At 41.6% G+C, this 20,024-nt stretch overlaps 1 pseudogene; it reads right to left on the minus strand.

Moving 5' to 3' along the window:
- Positions 1 to 18,696: 18,696 nt before the first annotated feature.
- LOC142450856 (ferritin light chain-like) lies at positions 18,697 to 19,224 on the minus strand (annotated as a pseudogene).
- Positions 19,225 to 20,024: the final 800 nt, after the last annotated feature.

The raw sequence follows: 20,024 nt of genomic DNA on the forward strand, positions 1-20,024 counted from the left end.
TTGGCTCTCCTGCACTGATTTCTGTGGCATCCCTCTGATATGTGTTACTCAGTCGCCATCTTGCTGGAAGTTCGGGGTTTGTTTGTTTGTTTAATGGGCAGATTTGTCCCACATCAGTGGTATTGGTAGGTAAGTTTACATGTGAATTCTGGCACCTTAAAATCATGCTAAAATATAATTTGTGGCATGACTTTGTCACTTCTTGTTAGTCATCAATTACCTAAAAGGAGTTTGATTTTGAAGGCGAATAAACAAATATTGGTTGGATGGTTCCTTTTTTGTCACTCCATTTGACTCACATCTTCAAATGGCCCTAGTCATCTTCATCCAGGGAATAAGTGTATATTCACAATGGTGTAAAAGACCTGTCATTATTACTGTGCATGTTTCTCCAAAACAGGTACTCTGAACAGCAGCTGGAATGTCAGAGAGTCAAAATAATCAGTTCACCTAATTTTACAGATTAAAAAGGGGGCCTAGCAAAATTCAGCTAAAAACCAGTTAGCTCTTAAGTGGTTAACTAATAGATATAGAATTGGCCCTTCTGAGTACGACTCCATTGCTTTTTCTTCTACGTCTTTCTAACAATACAAACATATCATAAAATTACATTTCTTCTCAGAAACAGAAAGACAATGTCAGGCAAATTTGAGAATTTGTTAAGCCAGTGGAAAATTGCCCGCTCTTTGATAACACTTTCAAGTCAAACTAGCACGCTGAATAGATTTCACTCCCACATATTAAATAGAACTGAAACATTGATGTTCTTCCAAAAAGAGACTAATTTCCTCCTTCTCAAAAAGGCCACGATAATGCCTTTTCAATTTAATGTAGAGTTCACTTAAGTGACACCCTGCTAAAGAACAAATTGATTTAATTAAGGCAAGAAAATATCAGTATAATCATGGTTGTCAAATAATAAAAGTAATAAATTAATGTAGTATTTTGTTGAGGGGAAAAAGATCTACTTAAGAGCCACATGTAACTTCGGCTTCATGCATGGTCACAATACGAATGAAGCAAGTTCATGTTTAAACCCTCCCTGGAGATTCCTAAATCTGGCAAAAATATATAACAAGAACTGGATTTACCTTCTTACAGAAAACAACTCCAAAAGGAGACAAAATACAGGATAAGTAAATATATATTGATAGAAAATAATCAAAACCTCTATTAAACAAAATATTAAAATGTGAAATTATCCTATATCTCTGTCTGTCCCATTCTGGAGGCAGAGTTTGCATCTCTCTAACCCTGTCCTGAAGAATCCTGTGCTCTGGGATTTACACCATGTCAAAAAACAATTTGGGCATCCTCAGGGAACTCAAATTATGTTCCTTTTAAATGTTCTTTGAATTTGAGGAACAAAAAGAAGTCTGCACGGGTAAGATCAGGACTGGAGGGTGGATGGGGTAATATTTCCCAGTAAAATTTTCATAGAGTAACTGTTGGTTGCTGCCTTCAACATAGGAGCACGGGCATTTCCTTGGCATAACTTTTTGTGCCTTTTTATGTCCAATGCAGTTTTCAATATTTTGAAAGTTCTTCATAAGCCATGATCATCATGTATCTGCCTGAAAATCTAGCAAGATTACCTTTTTTCATTATTTTAAAAACAGTTCCCATAACATTCTCCCCTGATCTTTCTGCCTTGAACTGACCTAGCCCACCAGATTGCCTTGAAAGGCAGTATTGTGATTGGCCTTTTTTAAAAGGCACCCTAGTGAAACTAAGGCAAGTTTATTACTGAGAGAACTTGTCTGCAGCATCGCTGACTGCACAGGCATGTTTAAACACATTTTGTTTGGAATAAATCTGTACATGCATGAACTGGACCTGTGGTAGCAATAATTTTTTACTTCCTCATATGTGAAACAATGGTTCTCAAGACTGAGGATATGAAGTAACAAAGTCCTTGAAAAATAGAATAATAAGTAAGATGAGCACTAAACTCGCTCAAGCTTACTGTCTTAAAGAAACTTCTATGTCACAGTACTCTACAAGTTACTGCCATTGAGTCAATGCCAACTCACAGCAAGTCCCTGGAGGTTTCCAAGACTGTAACTGTTTAAGGGAGTAGTAAGCCCAGTCTTGCTCTTGTGGAGCTCTAGTGGAGCTGTTAGTGGTTTCAAACTGCAGACCATGTGGATCACAGCCAACATGTAACCACTATACCATCAGAGCTCCTTGCCACAACCCAAGAAGGGGAAAACTAGAGTCCATCAGGTTCTCTGAGATAAGGCGCCAGACCTGAAAGTGTAGAAAGATTGAGAGAGCTAGAGATCACAGGACAAAGTATTGGGAAGAAGTTACACAGAGACATAACTCCAAATATCCGCGGTGGGTCTCCCCAAAGTATTCCACTAAGCATTAGTCATCATTTCTGAGAAGACTATCAAAAGCACCATGGAGTGCCAAAAAGGCAAATAAAGGGTGGCAGACTTTGTCTTATATACTTTGGACATATTGTCAGGAGAGGCTGGTTCCTGGAGAAGGACACCATACTTCGTAATGTGGACAGGGGGAGAAAGCAAAGAATGGCCCTCGATGAGATGGACGGACACAGTGGCTGCATCAATGGACTCAGGCATAGGCACAATTGTGAGGATGATGCAGGACCACGCAGTGTTTCTTGCTGTTCTGCAGAAGGTTGCTATGGGTTGCAACCAACTCGATGTTACCTACAACAAAAGTATTGCTCAGTTAATCCATGTGAAGAAGCGAGGGAAAGGTCATTTGAAAATTATTAACAATACTGATGCCCAGCCCTCACACAGAGCACGGTTGGTGCCTGTTTTTCACCAGTCAGTCCTGGGAGTCATGAGGAAAGTTTCACGATCTGTGGGGTATTGAGAAGAGCACACACAAGGGTCTTTCCATCTACAGATTTTATAGCTACAACCTAGGGGCTGGGCAGACACATATAAGTAAGATGTGAAGGAATCTAACTCGGGGCTTGGTCGGTTTGGCCATTCTCCATGGTATCATAGTGAGCTCTCTCAGAAGCAGGAACAGAAGAATCCCATGACTATCAAGAAAGAACCATCAATAAAGCCCAGGTGAGAGTCCTGCCTAAAATGGCAGAGGCAGTAGAGATGCCAGAGAACCCAGTATTGAGACCATAGTCAGAGAAGAGAAGCAGCACTGAGACCAGGATGCAGAGCAGCAGACTGGCTTCCTGGCCCACAAAGTGTGGCAGAGGCCAAGGGACCACGTGGCTATGAGGTCAAGGACCAGAGAGAAACGCCTTAAGCATGATGGAGAAAAGGAGTGCTGTGGAGAAAAGAAATGTATCTTTATCACTTTGTAACCTGTTAGTTTCCCTAATAAAACCCAAATCTTAAGAATTATCTATGATTTATGTGGGACCATTGCAACTGATTATTGAACTCAGCAGAGAAGTAAATTCATAGGAATGATTACTCTCTGCATAGGGAATAAGGAAGATGGAGGGTAGAGTCATGGCTGACCTTTGCCTTGTGACAGTTGACCTTGGGCTGGTGTGGAGTTGGAGTTTTTTTCAACCTTATGTAGACAAAGAGTGTCAGATGACACTTCATTTCCTCACCATATCTCCTTGTTGTGTTCAAACGACTGCCTTTTGGTCTGTGTATAGGTTCTTCATGAGCACAAATAAATATTCTGGAATTCCCATTCTTCATAATGGTATCCATAATTTGTTTTGATCTATGACATAGAATATCTTGCCATAGTCAATAAAGCGCAGGTGGCATTTTTTGGTATTGTCTGCTTTCATACAAGGTCCATCTGACATCAGCAACGATGCCCCAAATGAGAGAAATACAACTAAAAAGCAATGTTATTCTTCACTGCTATTTTCTGAAATAGTCCAACACTAAAATCTATTTTCACAATGCATTAGGAAAGAGAAATTATGATCACATAACCAATCAAATAACCAATTTCTTATGACTCCTTTCATTTGAGACAGTAACTGACAGAACCACTATACTGTATCCCTGAAATGTGGAATAAGGGCTATTACAATAGGAAAGGCCAGGTGAAAACCATAAGAACTGCCAATGCCTAGAAAAATAGTAAACCAAAAGCAAAGCCACATTCCTGGAGGGATTGCAGAGATTAGTGCCACCATCAAAGATTTGAAGGACCCTGTTTAACTCACCTATTTGACTTGTGGGGGTGCGGGGGGAACCCAAGATGGATCCTGGAGAATGACAGTGAATTCTAAGCTTAACCAGGTGGTGACTCCAATTGTAGCTGCCATACCAGGTGTGATTTCATTGCTTGAGCATATTAATACTTCTCCTGGTACTTGGTATGTAGCTATAGATGTGTCCAATGCCTTCTTCTCAATATCGGTCCCGAAGGACCGCCAGAAGCAGTTTGCCTTCAGCTAGCAGGGGCAGCAATACACTTTCACAACTCTTCCCCAGGGGTACATCAGTGCTTCCACAGTGTGCCATAATTTAGTCTGAAGGGAACTTGATCTCCTGTCTCTTCCACAAAATGTCACACTAGTCCATTATATTGATGACATGATGCTGATTGGACCCACTAAGGGGAATGTATCGAAGACTCTGGATTCACTGGTACAACATCTGTGTGCAAGAGGTTGGGAAATCAACCCAACGAAGATTCAGCCACCCTCTACCTCAGTAAAATTTCTAGGGGTCCAGTGGTGTGGGGCATGTCAAAACATTCCTGCTAGAGTGGAAAATAAGCTATTCCATCGGGGCCCCCAAACAACTAAACCAGAGGCACAATTCCTAGTAGGCCTCTTTGGATTTTGGAGGCAACATATCACTCATTTGGGTGTTCTACTTTGACCTATTTATCACGTGACACGAAAGGCCTCCAATTTTGAGTGGGGCCCAGACAAGAAAATGCTCTGCAATAGATTCAGGCTACCATGCAAGCTGCTTTGCCACTGGACCATATGATCCAGCTGACCCAATGGTGCTAGAGGTGTCAGTTGTAGATAGAGATGCAGTGTGGAGTTTTTGGCAGACCCCTATTAGTGAATCACAGCGTAGACCGTTGGGATTTTGGAGTAAAGTCCTGCCATCCTCTGCAGACAACATCCTTTTTGAAAAACAGCTGTCATTCTGTTACTTGGCCTTAGTGGAGACAGAGTGCCTCACCATGGGCCAACAAGTCACCATGAGGTCTGAGCTGTCCAACATGAACTGAGTCATGTCTGACTCGCAGTCATACAGTTGGACGTGCACAGCAACACTCCACTTTTAAATTGAAGTGGTATATAGGAGATTGGGCTAGAATAGGACCTGAAGGTACAAGTAAGCTGCATGAAGAAGTGGCCCAAATACCCACAGTCTCCATTCCTTCCTTCTCCCAGACTGCACCTATGGCTACCTGGGGAGTTCCTTATGATAATTTAACTGAAGAACAGAAAATTCATGCTTGGTTTACTGAAGTCTCTGCACGATATGCAGGTGCCATTTGTAAGTGGACAGCAGCAACACTACAACCCCTTTCTGGGATCTCCCTAAAGGGCAGTGGTGAAGGGAAATCCTCCCAATGGACAGAACTTCAAGAAGTGCACCTGGCTGTTCAGTTTGCCTGGAAGGAGAAATAGCCAAATGTAAGATTGTATTCTGATTCGTGGGCTATGACTAATGGCTTGGCTGGAAGGCCAGGGAATTGGAAGGAATGTGATTAGAAAACTGGAGATAATGAGGTATGGGAAAGAAGTGTATGGATAGACTTCTCTGAATGGGCCAAGAAAGTAAAGATAACCATGTTTCATGTGAATGCTCACAATCAAGTAGATAAGATGACACGTGCTATGGAGAATGGTCCTCCTCTTCCCTCTGCCAATCCTGTCACTGCCCAATGGGCACATGAACAAAGTGGACATGGTGGCAGGGATGGAGGTTATGCATGGGCGCAGAAAAATGGACTTCCACTCACCAAGGCTGACTTGGCCACTGCCACTGCTGAGTGCCCTATCTGCCAGCAGCAGAAGCCAACACTGAGTCCAAGATATGGGGCCATTCCTCAGGGAGATCAACCAGCAACCTGGTTGCAAGTTGATTACATAAGACCACTTCCATCATGGAGGGAACAGTGTTTTGTTCTTACTGGAATAGACACCTACTCTGGATATGGATTTGCCTTTCCTACACGCGATGCTTCTGCCAAAACTACTTACAGAATGCCTCATCCACCGGCATGGCATCCCACACAGCATTGCTTCAGATCAAGGAACTCACTTCACAGCAAATGCAGTGTGGCAATGGGCCCGTCCCCATGGAATCCACTGGTCGTATCATGTTCCTCATCATCCTGAAGCTGCTGGCTTGATAGTATGATGGAATGGCCACCTAAAGACACAATTACAATGCCAACTAGGTGGCAACAACTTGCGGGGCTGGGGCAATGTTCTCCAGGAAGCTGTATATGCTCTAAACTAGTGGCCAATATATGATGCTGTGTCTCAAATAGCCAGAATCCATGGGTCCAGGAACCAAGGGGTGGGAGCTGGAGTGGCACCACTCACTATTACTCCTCGTGATACACCTGCAGCATTTTTGCTTCCTGTCTCAGCAACCCTGTGTTCCTCAGGCCTGGAGGTCCTGGTCCCAAAGGAAGGAACTCTCCCACCTGGAAACACAGCATGGATTCCACTGAATTGGCAGTTGAGAATGCCCCCTGGCCACTTTGGGCTTCTCATGTCTTTTGGATCAACAGGTCAGGAAGAGTGTCACTGTACTGAGTGGTGTAATTGTTCCTGGTTCCCAAAGAGAAATTGGACTGGTGCTACATAATAGAGATAAAGAAGAATATGTCTGGAATCCAGGAGATCCTGTTGGCCGTCCCTTAGTACTACCATGCCCTGTGATTAAAGTAAATGGTAAATTACAGCAACCCAATCCTGACAGGATTTCTAAAGACCAAGACCTGTCAGGAATGAAGGTCTGGGTCACCCACGAGGCAAACAACCAGGGTCAGTTGAGGGCAAAAGTAATACAAAATGGGTAGTATAAGAAGATGGTTCTACCTATTAGTTACAACCACATGATTAATTGCAAAAGTGAGGTTTGTGACTGTCCGTTTATCTTCTTTATATGTGCTTATTGAATGTCTTTCCTTTGTTCATGTATGATGTACCAAATAAAATTAGATTCAGTGTGTATTCATTTATATGTATAATAGATGTTTGGTGTTAGGTGTAAACGTGATTTCAATAATGTCTGGAAATTATATATGGCTAAAGAATTGTGTAAAGGTGCCAAATTGTAAAGGGGTGGACTATGATAGGTAGGTTTATTGTGCCAACCCAGCCAATAGGAACATGTGGGATTAATAAGGTCACAGTTTGATTGGAGGGCAAAGAGATAAATGGCTCGGCAAACCCCGCCTCTCTCCCTCTTTCTCTCTGGTGATCTGACCAGGATGCAGCTGCCTTAGCTAGTTCTGTACCTCAACTTGTGAGCTACAATAACTGTGGAACACCCAACCCATGGATCGTGTTGTTAGAACTTGAGGTTTCTTCGAGAACTGCTTCACCACACTGCTGGTGTATACATCACTTGAGCTTGGGACTCTCAGATCTTGTAGTCTGGCTGACGGTTGGTGACCCACCCTGTTGTTTGCTCCCTGTGGCCAGACTGTCTGTATTGCTCTACAGAAGGCTCAGCTGTCTGCTTCCTTGACCTTGGACCCAACAGCCCTCTTGAGTTGAAGGACTTCCAGTATATTAACTGTTGCGTGGAAGTGAGTTAAAATCAGCCTTCTGTACTGCTGTGTGGACTAAGTAGCTGTTATATTCCTTTGTGATGGATATATATACATATATATTCATATATAAATATATATATATTCATAAGTATACCGGTTTTCTTCCTCTAGAGAACCCTGTCTAACACAAAAATTAACTGAATTGTACTGGAGAGTTGCTAAACTCACAGCTTCACAATAACTTTATGTGTTCGTCTGGGTAGACTAAAGAAACAAAGTCTTAAGCACACATATGTGTATAATAAAGGGGTTTATATACAATAGCAATTGAGTATTGAGAAAATGACACAGCTCAGTCCAGATCAAGTCCATAAGTCCAATATTAGGCCATATGTCCAATACCAATCTATAAAGTCCTCTTCAAATTCACAAAATACATGCAATGATGCCAAATGCAAGACAATCACAGGCCAGTAGGTGCAAATTCTTTTGGATCCAGCACAGGCAGGGGTCTCCACGTGGCTCTTCCAGCTCCCAGGGCACAGGGTCTATCAGTATAGTAACATCTGTCTTGTCAGTAGAGTGTCTCTCAGGGAGTGAGTAGAGAGAGAGAAGTGTCTCCCATATCCCAGGAGGACAATACACGAGTTCCCAGAATTCTCAGGAGAAGGCCATGCCCACAAAAAGGCCTCATTGACTATGATCTGATTGACAGACTAGACTCCACCCCTTTACTCTTAATCCTCCCAAATTGACACCAGATTGTGTAACTACCCCACTTTACTTCTGGCAGAGAACTATAATGATGCCCACATAGTCCGACCTCCTACAACACCTGTCTCTCCTACACCATTACCTTAAAATCTCACAGTTTCTTTGGGAAAGAGAACGTTCATTCACCAATCATAGAAACCAAAAAACCATCACACAGCATAGTAAGACAAAAGAGTTCAGCTAAGCCCAGGGATAATCACTGACAGTGTCTGATAAGCTCCCCAGTCCCGAAAACTCACTCCTATTTTATGCACAAAGCCAGATGGTCATATGGCAGAGGAAACCTATCAAATATATCAGTTTTGAGACTAAAAGCATGAATGATGACAAAACAGTTGATACTTCATTTATATAAAATGAGCATCTCCAATGAACAAAATATAAATACATTGCAGTTCATATATATATATATATATATATGTAGTTCCATTTTTCCTTCCTTTCTCTCAATACATTCTAGATAGACATTTCCCCAATGGCACATTTTGCCAGAATTTCACTACAGAGAACTTTTCAAGAAAACAATTTGTGTAAGCAATTGAAGTGCTTTTTTCTAAATTCAAATCACTATAAAATTAACTGCTTTCTTAATTAAGAAAGAAATGCTGGCAGTTTTCTATTAACCAATGAGTTCCAAATTCCAACTGTTTTGCTTGTTCAGTCAGTAGCTTAGAACAAAGAACCTGTCTGCATATAAAAATAATGCTTTTATTTATAAATTCATTCAGCAAATATTGAAAGGGAAGACTAAGACTAGGGTGTCTGAGAATTCAAAGAGTACAGAATGTACACAAAAAGCTTTTGTTATAGTAAGGAATATAGAACATAGAAATTTGTAAAAACAACAACAAAATGAATATATATTCATATTTGGTAAGTACCTTGGAGTGGCACCACTCACCTGACAGTTGGCCATATTGTGATGGATTTCATGTGGTTATGATGCTGGAAGCTCTGTTATTGCTACTTAAAATACTAGCAGGGTGTCCTATGCTAGTTTCAATGTAACTTCCAGACTAGAGTAGACTGAGAAGAAACTTACAGGAAAAAAACTTGTGGAAAAAAATATATATAGGCCTTTGAAAATGCTATGGATAACAGCAAAACACTGTCAGCTACAATGTTGAAAGATAAACCCCTCGTGTTGAAAGACACGCAAAATATGACTGAGGAGAAAGGACTGCCTCTGCAAAGTAGAGTCAACCTCAACGACATGAATGGAGATTGGTATGTTTGGTTATGTTTATGTATTGATTTGGCACAAGTCAAAATGAATAGAAACATATATTAATGACTGAAATGCGGATTGTTGAAAGTCTGAATTAAGGGAAATTGGAAGTTGCCAAAAGTGAAATAGACCATTTGAAGACTGATATCTAGACACTCATGAGCTGAAAGGGACTGGTATTGGCTATTTTCAATTAGACATTGATATTGTCTACTATACCTAAAATGACAAACTGAAAAGGAACGAGAGCACATTGATCATCAGAAACATTTCAAGATCTATCCTGAAGGACATTGTCAGTTATAGGATAACATCTAGATGCCAATAAAGAAGAACAGTTAATAGACTGTTTTTAAAATTTACACACCAAACTACTAAAGCTAGTGATGAAGAGATTGAAGATTTTTACCAACTTCTGCAGTCTAAAATTGATCAAACATGCAATAATAAGGATGCATTGATAATTACTTTTGATTAGAATGTGATATTGAAAATGAAGAATCGGTAATTGGAAAATAAGGCCTTGATGATAGAAATGACACTGATAGAATTTTGTAAAATCAATGACTTGTTCATTGCAAATACCTTTTTAATATACACAGTGACTGTGCATGGATCAGATAGAGCATATAGGAATCAAGCTGCCTACATCTGTGGAGAGACATGCAGTGAACCTCAATATTATTAGCTACAAGAATATTAATGGTGGACATGCAAGTTCAAATTGAAGCTAAAGGAAATAAAACAAGTTCACAAGAGGCAAAGTACAACCTTGAGTAAGTCTCAGTTTAGAAACCACCTCAAGAATACATTTGACACGTCGAGCAGTAATGACTGAAGACCAGACACGACATGGTATGACATCAAGGCGTTCATACCAGAAGAAGCAGAAGGCTGCTCAAAAGACCAGAAAGGCAGTGGGGAAAGACTAAAATGGTTGTCACAAGCAACTCTGAATCTTGTCCTGGACTATCAAGTACCTAACGTGAATGGAAGCAATGGTGATGTAAACGAACTAAACACAAGATTTCAAAGGATGGCTCAATAAGGCGAAGTGTTACAAGGAAATATGCAAAGCCCTGGAGTTAGACAACTAAATGGAAACGACACCCTAGCATTTCTCAAATCGAAAAAGGAAGCAAAATGTCAAGCCTCAAGTCAAGACACTGAAAGAGCCTGTGGGCAAAACACTTCATGAGGCAGGAAACATCAAAAGAAGATGAAAGAAAGAGAAAGTCACTGCACCAAAAAGAATCAGTCAACCATCTTGGGAGTGAACATATGATCAAATACCAATAGGATTGAAAGAAGATGCTCAAGCTTCTCTGAAGGCATTGGCAAAAAAAAAAAAAAACGAATCTTCAGGAATTGATAGAATACATATTGTGGGAGATGTTTCAACAAACGGATACAATGCTGGAACACTCACTCATCTATGGCAAGAAATTTGGAAAACAGCTACCTGGTCTATCAACTAGAAAAGATTCATATTTGTGCCCATTCCTAAGAAAGTGATCCAATAAACTGCAGAAAGTACCTAACAATTTTATTTAAGTCACATGCAAGGAAAATATTGCTAAAGATAATTTTAAAACAATTACAGTAATACATCAACAGGGAATTGTCAGAAATTTAGAAGAGGGAAGAAGAAATGGAGTGGAGGATATCATTGTGATGTCAGATCATGTCAGAAAACCAACAATACCTGAAAGATATTTGCCTGTGTTATATTTACTAGACTAAGACTGTGTAACTCATAGCAAATTATGGGCATTATTATGAAAAATTGACATTTGAAAGCACTTAATTATCTTCATGTAGAACCTGCACATAGACCAAGAGGTAGTCATTCTAACAGAATAAGGATATATGGCGTAATTCAAAATCAGGAAAGGTGTGCATGAGTGGTGTGGCTTTTCCCCATATTCATTAAATCTGTATGCAGAGCAAAAATCTGAGAAGCTGAACTACATGAAGAAGAGTGTGGAATCAGGATTTGAGGTTAGGCAGAGAACACACACTCCCTTGTTTCACAGGAAGATGACTTGAAGCACTTCTTGATGAAGATCAATATCTAAAGCCTTGACTATGGATGACACCTCAACATAAACGAATGAAAAAAAACCCATCACTGGATCAATAAGTAACTTCATGATAAATGGTGACATTATCAAGGATTTCATGTTACTGTATCCACAATCAATGCCCACAGAGGAATCAGTCAAGAAATCAAACAGTATACTGCATTGGGAAAATCAGTTTCAAGGATCTCTTCTTTGAAATCAAGTTGTAACAGAACGAAAGTGCAGGTGATTTAAGCCTTAGGGTTTTCCATCTCCTTGTATGCATGTAAAAGCTGGAAATGGATAAGGAAAATCAAAGAAAAATTGATGCCTTGAATTACAGTGCTGATGAGGAATATTAAACATACATACCAGAGACTGCCAAAACTACAAGCAAATCCCTCTTCAAAGAAGTGCAGCCAAATTCTCCTTAGAAAGGAAGATAGTCTCACATAGTTTGGACATATTGTTAGGAGGGACAAGTCACTGGAGAAGAGCATTGTGCTTGGTAGAGGGTGAGTGAAAAAGAGAAAAACATCCAATGAGACGGACTGGCAGAATGACTGCAACAATGGACGCAGATGTAGAAGAGGCTGAGAAGGTGGCCCAAGACGAGGCAACTTTTGTTCTCTTGTACATAAGGTCACTGGGGATCGGAACAGACTTGATGATGCCTAACTAAACAGATACAAAGTTTGATCCATTATTTCAAATTCCCTGGGGCACTTTAAAATTGAGCTCCTTGTATTCACTGTAGACATTACTAAATCCAGATCACCGTAGAATTATTTTATAAATCTAAGGACCATTTAACAACAATGATATAAATGACACATGTGATGTACTGTGATCTTTTTTAAGAGAAATCTTTGTCTGTCAAAGTCAGGGAAGGTTTTAGAAATTCAGAGTTGATTACAGGATTTTGTTGGATGATAGCTAAAAGCCAAAGTATTCCAAGCAAGGATTTCAACTTCCAGAAAGCCAGAGGAAAGACTTCCAAAAAGCCTTTTCTTCACACAAATGAAAACTTATTGAAGAATTATCTAAATATTTTCAGAACTCTGAAAATTAATTGAAAGCTTGTTATAATCTAACGATGTTTTTCAAAAAACATACCAGCTGAATCACAGTAAGTAGTGGACTTTTTAGTACATACTCTTCTCTCTAGATCTGCAGTAGCTTTGAAAACAGCCTCACAATTACAATAATAATGGAAACCACTACCGCAGAGGGATGAAATTGTTTTGGAACTCCCTAATATTTGACCTTTCTGGAAGTTTCTTGGACACTCGGGCTCCCAACTCTCATCTTTAATTGACCTGAGTGCGTTCAAATCAGTTGCCTGGAAATCAGAAAAGCCCCACTTTCAAGTCTTTTTGTTATTTAACCTGAGTTCACTCAATGTGAACAGTCTTTTCTCTGTAGCCAGGGTTAAAAACAATCAGAAGAAACTGTTCAACATCACAGCTGCCTGAAGTGGTGATAATAATTGGGACAAATAAAAAAAGTGACCATAAAATTCAAGAGGAAATCTCTGGAATAAGATCTCCATAGGGGACTTTCAAAGCTCTGATTTATTCCTGGGGGTGTACAAAGCAATCTCTCACCACTGGCTGTTCTTTAGGCTCTGTGAAAACAAGAATTGAAGAAAAAGACAGTGTTGCAAGCTGTGCTTTAGAGCATTAAAGGTTTTCAAAAAGTGCCTCAGCATGGTTAGTGACAAGACATTCAAGGAAATGTTTGTCAAATCACTAGCTGACAACTAAGCTAACCAAGCAAAGCCCACATGTGTGGTCATATGACCACATGCAAAGAATACTGGCTTTATAGAATTAATTCATAAGCATAACTAAACAAATATGTATCAATAACAAACCTGACATTTGTTGTGATAAGGATTTGATTTTCAATTTCCACTTTATATTGATGGTACTATAAGGTTTCTCGAGTGGGTAATACCTCAGTTCAGGGCTTCGCACGATGAAAGAATTCATGCCAAAGCCCATTTTGTAATCCAAGTGGATTTTTATGAAGGATAGGACAAGTTTCCGAGTTTACTGTCTCAAAGGGTGAGATGGTTAAGGTTTATTTTGCCAACCGGGCCTATAAGCACATGTGAGATTAATTGAAGGGCAGAGAGATAAATGGCTCAGTGAGCTTTACCTTTCTAGTTCTTGGGTCTCTTGCTCTCTGATGGTCATACCAGTGTGCGGCTGTCTCAGTCAGTTCCCTGCTTCAGCTGGAAAGGCTCACTTCCCATGAGACACCCCTGAGGAAAAAACCACATGGACCTACCCCGATGCAGCCCTGAGTGCTGGAGTAGCCTTGTGGAGTCCCATGCCAATGATGAGATGCTTACATGCTCACTTATTCTGCTTTCCTCCTGCAGTGAGAGTCATTGTGTGTGCTTTGTGAGATTGAGGAGGACTTTGTAGAATGGTGTCGGACATATGGGCTAATGTTGGACTTATGGGCTTGGACAGCACTGGGTTAGGAAGCTTTCTTAATGTACCCTTACCCTTTATATAAAACTTTATCTTATACATATGTGAATTTCTGTGGATTTGTTTCCCTAGTTTACAAAAGCTAACACAAAGGGTTCACAACTAGGCACAAGCAACCTTGTAGAACAGAGCACCCACACATGCAGAACTGGGAGGAGGGATCCCTGTGACCAAGTGGTCAAGGGAGCCAGGACCAGAAGCCCCGAAGGCCAGAGAACGAGGGGACAAGAGCATCCCAGAGTCTTCTCCCTGCCTTTGTTTTGGCCTACCCCCTGGCTGGAGGAAGGCATGCATGAAGGTATTGGTTGACCCCATTGGCTGATTTAGGCCCACCTTGCTGAGGTCGTGAGCCTGGGCCTAGTTTAGCCCACCCAGGTATACCTCCCACCTAGCTGAGGGGATTCAGTATGAGCATGCTCAGTTTGGGGTCTTCATAGCTGTCTAATGGTTGAATGCTTTCTTTCCAACCTCCTCTATGGGGCCCTTGTAGGCATGGGAAAGAAAATCCCCGGTCCCTAAATCTAGCTACCTAACAGTACCAGGACGATGCTCCTAGTTTCAAGTCTCTCCTATCTCTCAGTTCTTGTTCAACTTGCACAAAAGTATTCAGGTGAAGTGCAGCATTCAGATAAGAGCCAGAGAAAATTTTTGAATGGAAAAAATGAAGTTATTAAGGAGGTAGTTCAGTGTGAAGCACCTATTAGCCCCCAGCTAATAGGAGAGCACCCTGGAAATAAGGAATCAGGTTTTTATCCTGCTAATGGCTGTCTTCCTATAGGGTACCACCCCTTCCAAGTACATGTGCTCCAGAGTTCATGCTGTGAACTGTTGCTGATCCTTTGGAATTGACCCTTCTCAACCAAAGATCAATTCAACCATTGTGGGAGTGGTGAGCATAGCTTGTCTTTCTCCACCTACACTTTTCACTATCTCCTCTCTATTGATAAGGAAATCTCTTCTATTGAGAAGTGAAATCTGCCTTTCACTTTCCTTTGCCTCTCTTTTGTGATAGAAATCCCTTTCATTGTTGACATTTTCCCCTTGCTCAGCTGTCTAGTGGACACTATTTTAAATCTCCATAACAATAAATAAATGAAATAGAAAGATTGAACTTATATACTGGGGCACATGGGGAGAGAAAGATCAGACAGTAAAAAATTTTCTCTGAGCAAGTCAGATGCTGGGCTTGCTAAACAAAGACTTAAATCAGCTATTATAAATTCGAGTATATTTGAAGAGCTCATGCAAACCATGTCTAAAGAACCAAAGAAAAATGAAAATGATGCTTCACCAAGCTGAGGATATTGATAGAGAAACAGAAGTTATTAAAAATAAAAAAGAAATTTTTGAGTTGAAAAGTACAATAAGTGAAATGAAAGTTTCATGAAAGGGGTTTAACAGAATATTTGAGCTGACAGAAGAAATAATCAGCAAATTTCAAGATAGACAAATTGAGATAATCTTTTCTGAGTGAAATATAAATGGGGGAAAATGAGCGGAGGCTAGTTTTGTAAGACCCCATCAAACATACCCACACACACATAATGGGAGTCGAAGAAGAAGAGAGACTGACAGATAGGCAGAAAAATACATAGGAATTAATCATGAAAGACCTCCCAGGATTGATGAAAAACATTATTAATCACACCCAAAAATTCAAGTGACATCATGTAGGAGAAAATGGCACCCGCATTTAGGCACACCATAGTCAAACTGTCGAAAGCCAAAGCATTTCATGCACAACATTGTTACTGCTAGGTGTCATCAAGTCAGCTCAGATTCATAGCAACCTTACATACAACAACAAAAAATCCTGCCCAGCTTCTGTGTCATCCTCACAATTTGTATGTTTGAGCTCCATCAATCCATCTCACTGAAGGTCTGTAAGGTCCAGCCTTTCAGCAGGTTCTAAGAGGCGGTTGTGCAATTAAAGAGAAAGAATAAAAGACAGCGAAGTGTGTAGGGTGTTCATGAAGCCATGAACAAGAGAGAGCAAATGTATTTTTTCAGTGGGTATATGTAGCCTTGGAACATGCAAACCCCATCAATCACATGTGTAAAAAGGTGGGCAATGTCTTGCCCTAGAAGTTCCTGAGCAAATTGGGGGAGTAACCTAAGACCAATACAGGGGGCAGGCAGCAGGGACTCAACTGCCCATGGAGCGGAGAGAACAATAGAGCACGTATGCTCCTAGAGGTAGACCAGAGGCTGCTTGGTGATCAGCCACGTGCTGGTAAGAAATATGTTTACAGTACACCATTATGGGGGAGAGATTGTGGGGAATGATCTTTAGTCAGGAGAATGTGACTGAGATTCATCTCCAACTCACAAATGTGAAGGCCCTTCCTCCACCAGAGTCTTGGCCTTCCAGACTCTTTATTACGAGAATTGACATACCATTTCTTCCTGGCCCTCAGTTTCCCACAATGGTCCTCCCATTTTTTTTGTTTTTTTTTTATCTGATGTCACTTTCCAGGGACTTGTCTCTCCTGATCCATGTTCAAAATACATTAGATGAAGTCTTGCCATCCTCTATTTAAGGAGAATTCTGGTTGCAATTCCTCCAAGACAGGTGTATTTGTTCTGTCTGGCAGCGCAGGGTACTTTCAATATCCTTTGCCAACACCATAATTCAAATACATCAATGCCCCTCCGGTCTTCCTTGTTCCTTGCCCAGCTTTCACGTGGATGTGAGCTGATGGAAAACACCTTGGCAGGGATCATCTTGGCAGGAACATCTTAGTCCGCAAAGTAATATCTTTGTTTGCTAGCACTTAAAGAAGTCTTGGGCAGAACGTTGTCCAACACAATATGTCATTTGATTTCTTGACAAATGCTTCCATGAGCACTGACTGTGGGATCCAAGAAAAATGAAATCCTTGACAACTTCAATATTCTGTTTATCAGGATGTTGCTTATTAGTCCAGTGCTGAGGATTTCTGTTTCATTTACATTGAGTTGTAATGCATCCTAAAGACTATATTCTTGATCAGTAACTGTTTCAAATCCTCTTTGCTTTCAGCAAACAAGGTTGTGTTATCTGCATCCCACAGGTTGTTAATGAGCCTTCTTCAAATCCTGATGCCACATTCTTTTTCATATAGTCCAGCTTCTCAAATTATTTGTTCAGCATACAGATTGATTAAGTGTAATAATAGGATACAGTTCTACTTCACACACTTCCTGATTTTAAACCATGCAGCATCCTCTTGTTCTGTCAGGATGACTGCTTTTTGTTCTATGTACATGTTCTGCGTGAACACAATTAAGTGTTCTGGAATCATCGTGCTGGGTAATGTTGTCCATAGTTTGCTATGGCACACACAGTTGAATGCTTTGGCATGGTCAATAAAGCACAAGTTAACATTCTCTGGGATTTCCTGCCTTCAGCCAAGATCCACGTGGTATCCGCAATAATATCCTTCAGTCCACAGTCTCTTCTGAATCTGGCTTGAATTCCTGGCAACTCCCTGTCAATGTGCTGTGTTGGGTTACTCCTCCAATATCCTCAGAGACCTTTAGGGAGAGGGCACAGCCCACTTTGTTATGTATGTGGTTACCAGTAATTAGGAGGGCTTGCATGCGTGGGTTTATGAGATGGAGGAGGACTTTGTAGATCACTGTCAGACATATGGGCTAATGTTGGACTTATGGGCTTGGACAGCACTGGGTTGGGATACTTTCTTAATAAACACTTACCCTTGATATAAAACTCTCTCATATATATATATATATATATATATATATATGTGTGTGTTTCTATGGATGTGTTTCCCTAGTTTACCCATACTAACACAGGATGCATGAGAAGTAGGACGCAGATATATGAGAAGAGGGAGAGGGTATCAAAGGACCTAAATGAGGAGTCTGACTAAGGTAAGATTTAGTCTCCAAAGACCCCAGGGGAGCAGATTCCATCAAATGGGGGATCTTTTTCTCCCACCCACCCCCCTTTTTTGGTGTGTGTGTGAGTGTATGTGAGTGCGGTTCAAGAATAACAAGGTAGAAGATTGGTGTTTATTTGGGGGGGCGGGGTTTGAAGAAAATTTTTATTATTTTATGCTCAGGGGCCTAAAATGTTTTCAGGAAACAGGTAACTGTAAGAGTAGCAAACTTACAACGTCGTAGACATTTGGATTAAACAATTTTCCCATTTATCCATTGTGTACCTTTTTCTGTCTCTCATCTTCCCCTTCTCAAGCACAGTTGCTATAAACTAGATAAGAAACACTGTTCTTGGAAATTTATTTTAATCATCTTACTTAGAGCTCATACAATTTTTTATTTTTTGCTGCAAAAGGAAGCTTTATTGTTTCCATTTGGTCCCCAGCTGGGGGGGAGGGGCTCCAGGGCGGTGGCGCTGCGGACGGGTTCAGGCAGAGGGGCACAGGCCGGCAGTGGGGAGACAGAGGGCCCCTGGCAGGTGGCTCGGCGCTGCAGGTTCCTAGTCTTCTTTGAGAGTGAGCCTCTCGAAGAGATCCTCGCCCAGCCCGGCCTGGGGGCTGGCCAGCCTGCGGAGGTTGGTCAGGTGGTCGCCCATCTTCTTGAGGAGTTTCACCTCCTTGTCCAGGAAGTGGTTCTCCAGAAAGTCACAGAGATGTGGTTCGGTGTGAGTGGACCCCGCGGCATGCAGGTCCAGAAGAGCCTGGTTGAGTTTTTTCTCCAGGGCCAGGGCAGCTTCCCTGGCGTCCAGGGCTCAACCCCACTCATCTTGAGACTGCTTCTGCACATCCTGGGAGAGCGCGCGGCCACCGCACTGGTTCTGCAGTTTCCAGAGATGCTCAGCCCCCTCGCGCTTCTCCTTCGCCAGCTCGCGGAAGAAGTGCCCCCCGCCTTCCAAGGCCACATCATCGCGGTCGAAAAAGCAGCCCAGAGAGAGGTAGGTGTCAGAGGCCTGCAGGTGCAGGATGACCAGACAGTGGACGCCGGCCTCCGCGTCCGCAGAATAATTCTGACAGATCTGAGAGCTCATGATGCGTCAGTTTGGAGGTCACCGCACGCCAAATAAAAGTGTCCGCTGGTCCCAAGAGGAGGGGCTGCCCGAGAAGAAGGTCCCCAAGTTATTTCCGGAAAGAAACCTGTTGCGTGGCGGAGGGTTGGCGGCAGGGAGTCCCCGGATCTGTTCCGTTCAAACACTGTTGAGGCAAGACACAGATCCATGGGACCACGGGGCCAGCTTGAGCTCATAAAATTTGTATCACAATCTGTACAGACTTCCATTTTGTCAAGCACGCTTGTGCATATGTTGCCATCAACGTTTTCAAAGCATTTTTTGAGGGCTCAAAAGTATTTATTGAATACATGAGTGATTGACCCCCACACAGGTTAGAGGGTCTTCTCTCCTCTTGCTCCTTTATTTTTTTTAATTTAATAAATCTTTTTATTGGGGTTCATACAACTCTTATCACAATCCATACATACATCAATTGAGTAAAGCACCCTTATGCATTCGTTGCCCTCGTCATTCTCAAAATTCTCCTTCCACTTGGGTTCCTGGAATCAGCTCGTTTTCCTTTTTTTCCCTCCCCCTCCCTCCCCGCTCCCCCCACCCCCAAGAACCCTTAATAGTTTATAAATTATTATTTTATCTTATCTTACACTGCCCGACATCTCCCCTCACCCACCTTCCCATTGCCCATCTCCCAGAGAGGAGGTTACACGTAGATCCCCAAGATCGGTTCTCCCTTTCTACACCCTCTTCCCTCCCGGTGTCGCCACTCCTACCGCTGGTCCTGAGGGGTTCATCAGTCCTAGATTCCCTGTGTTTCCAGA

The sequence above is a fragment of the Tenrec ecaudatus genome, chromosome 6 (genome assembly GCF_050624435.1).
Source record: "Tenrec ecaudatus isolate mTenEca1 chromosome 6, mTenEca1.hap1, whole genome shotgun sequence".
Taxonomy (NCBI): Eukaryota; Metazoa; Chordata; class Mammalia; order Afrosoricida; family Tenrecidae; genus Tenrec; species Tenrec ecaudatus.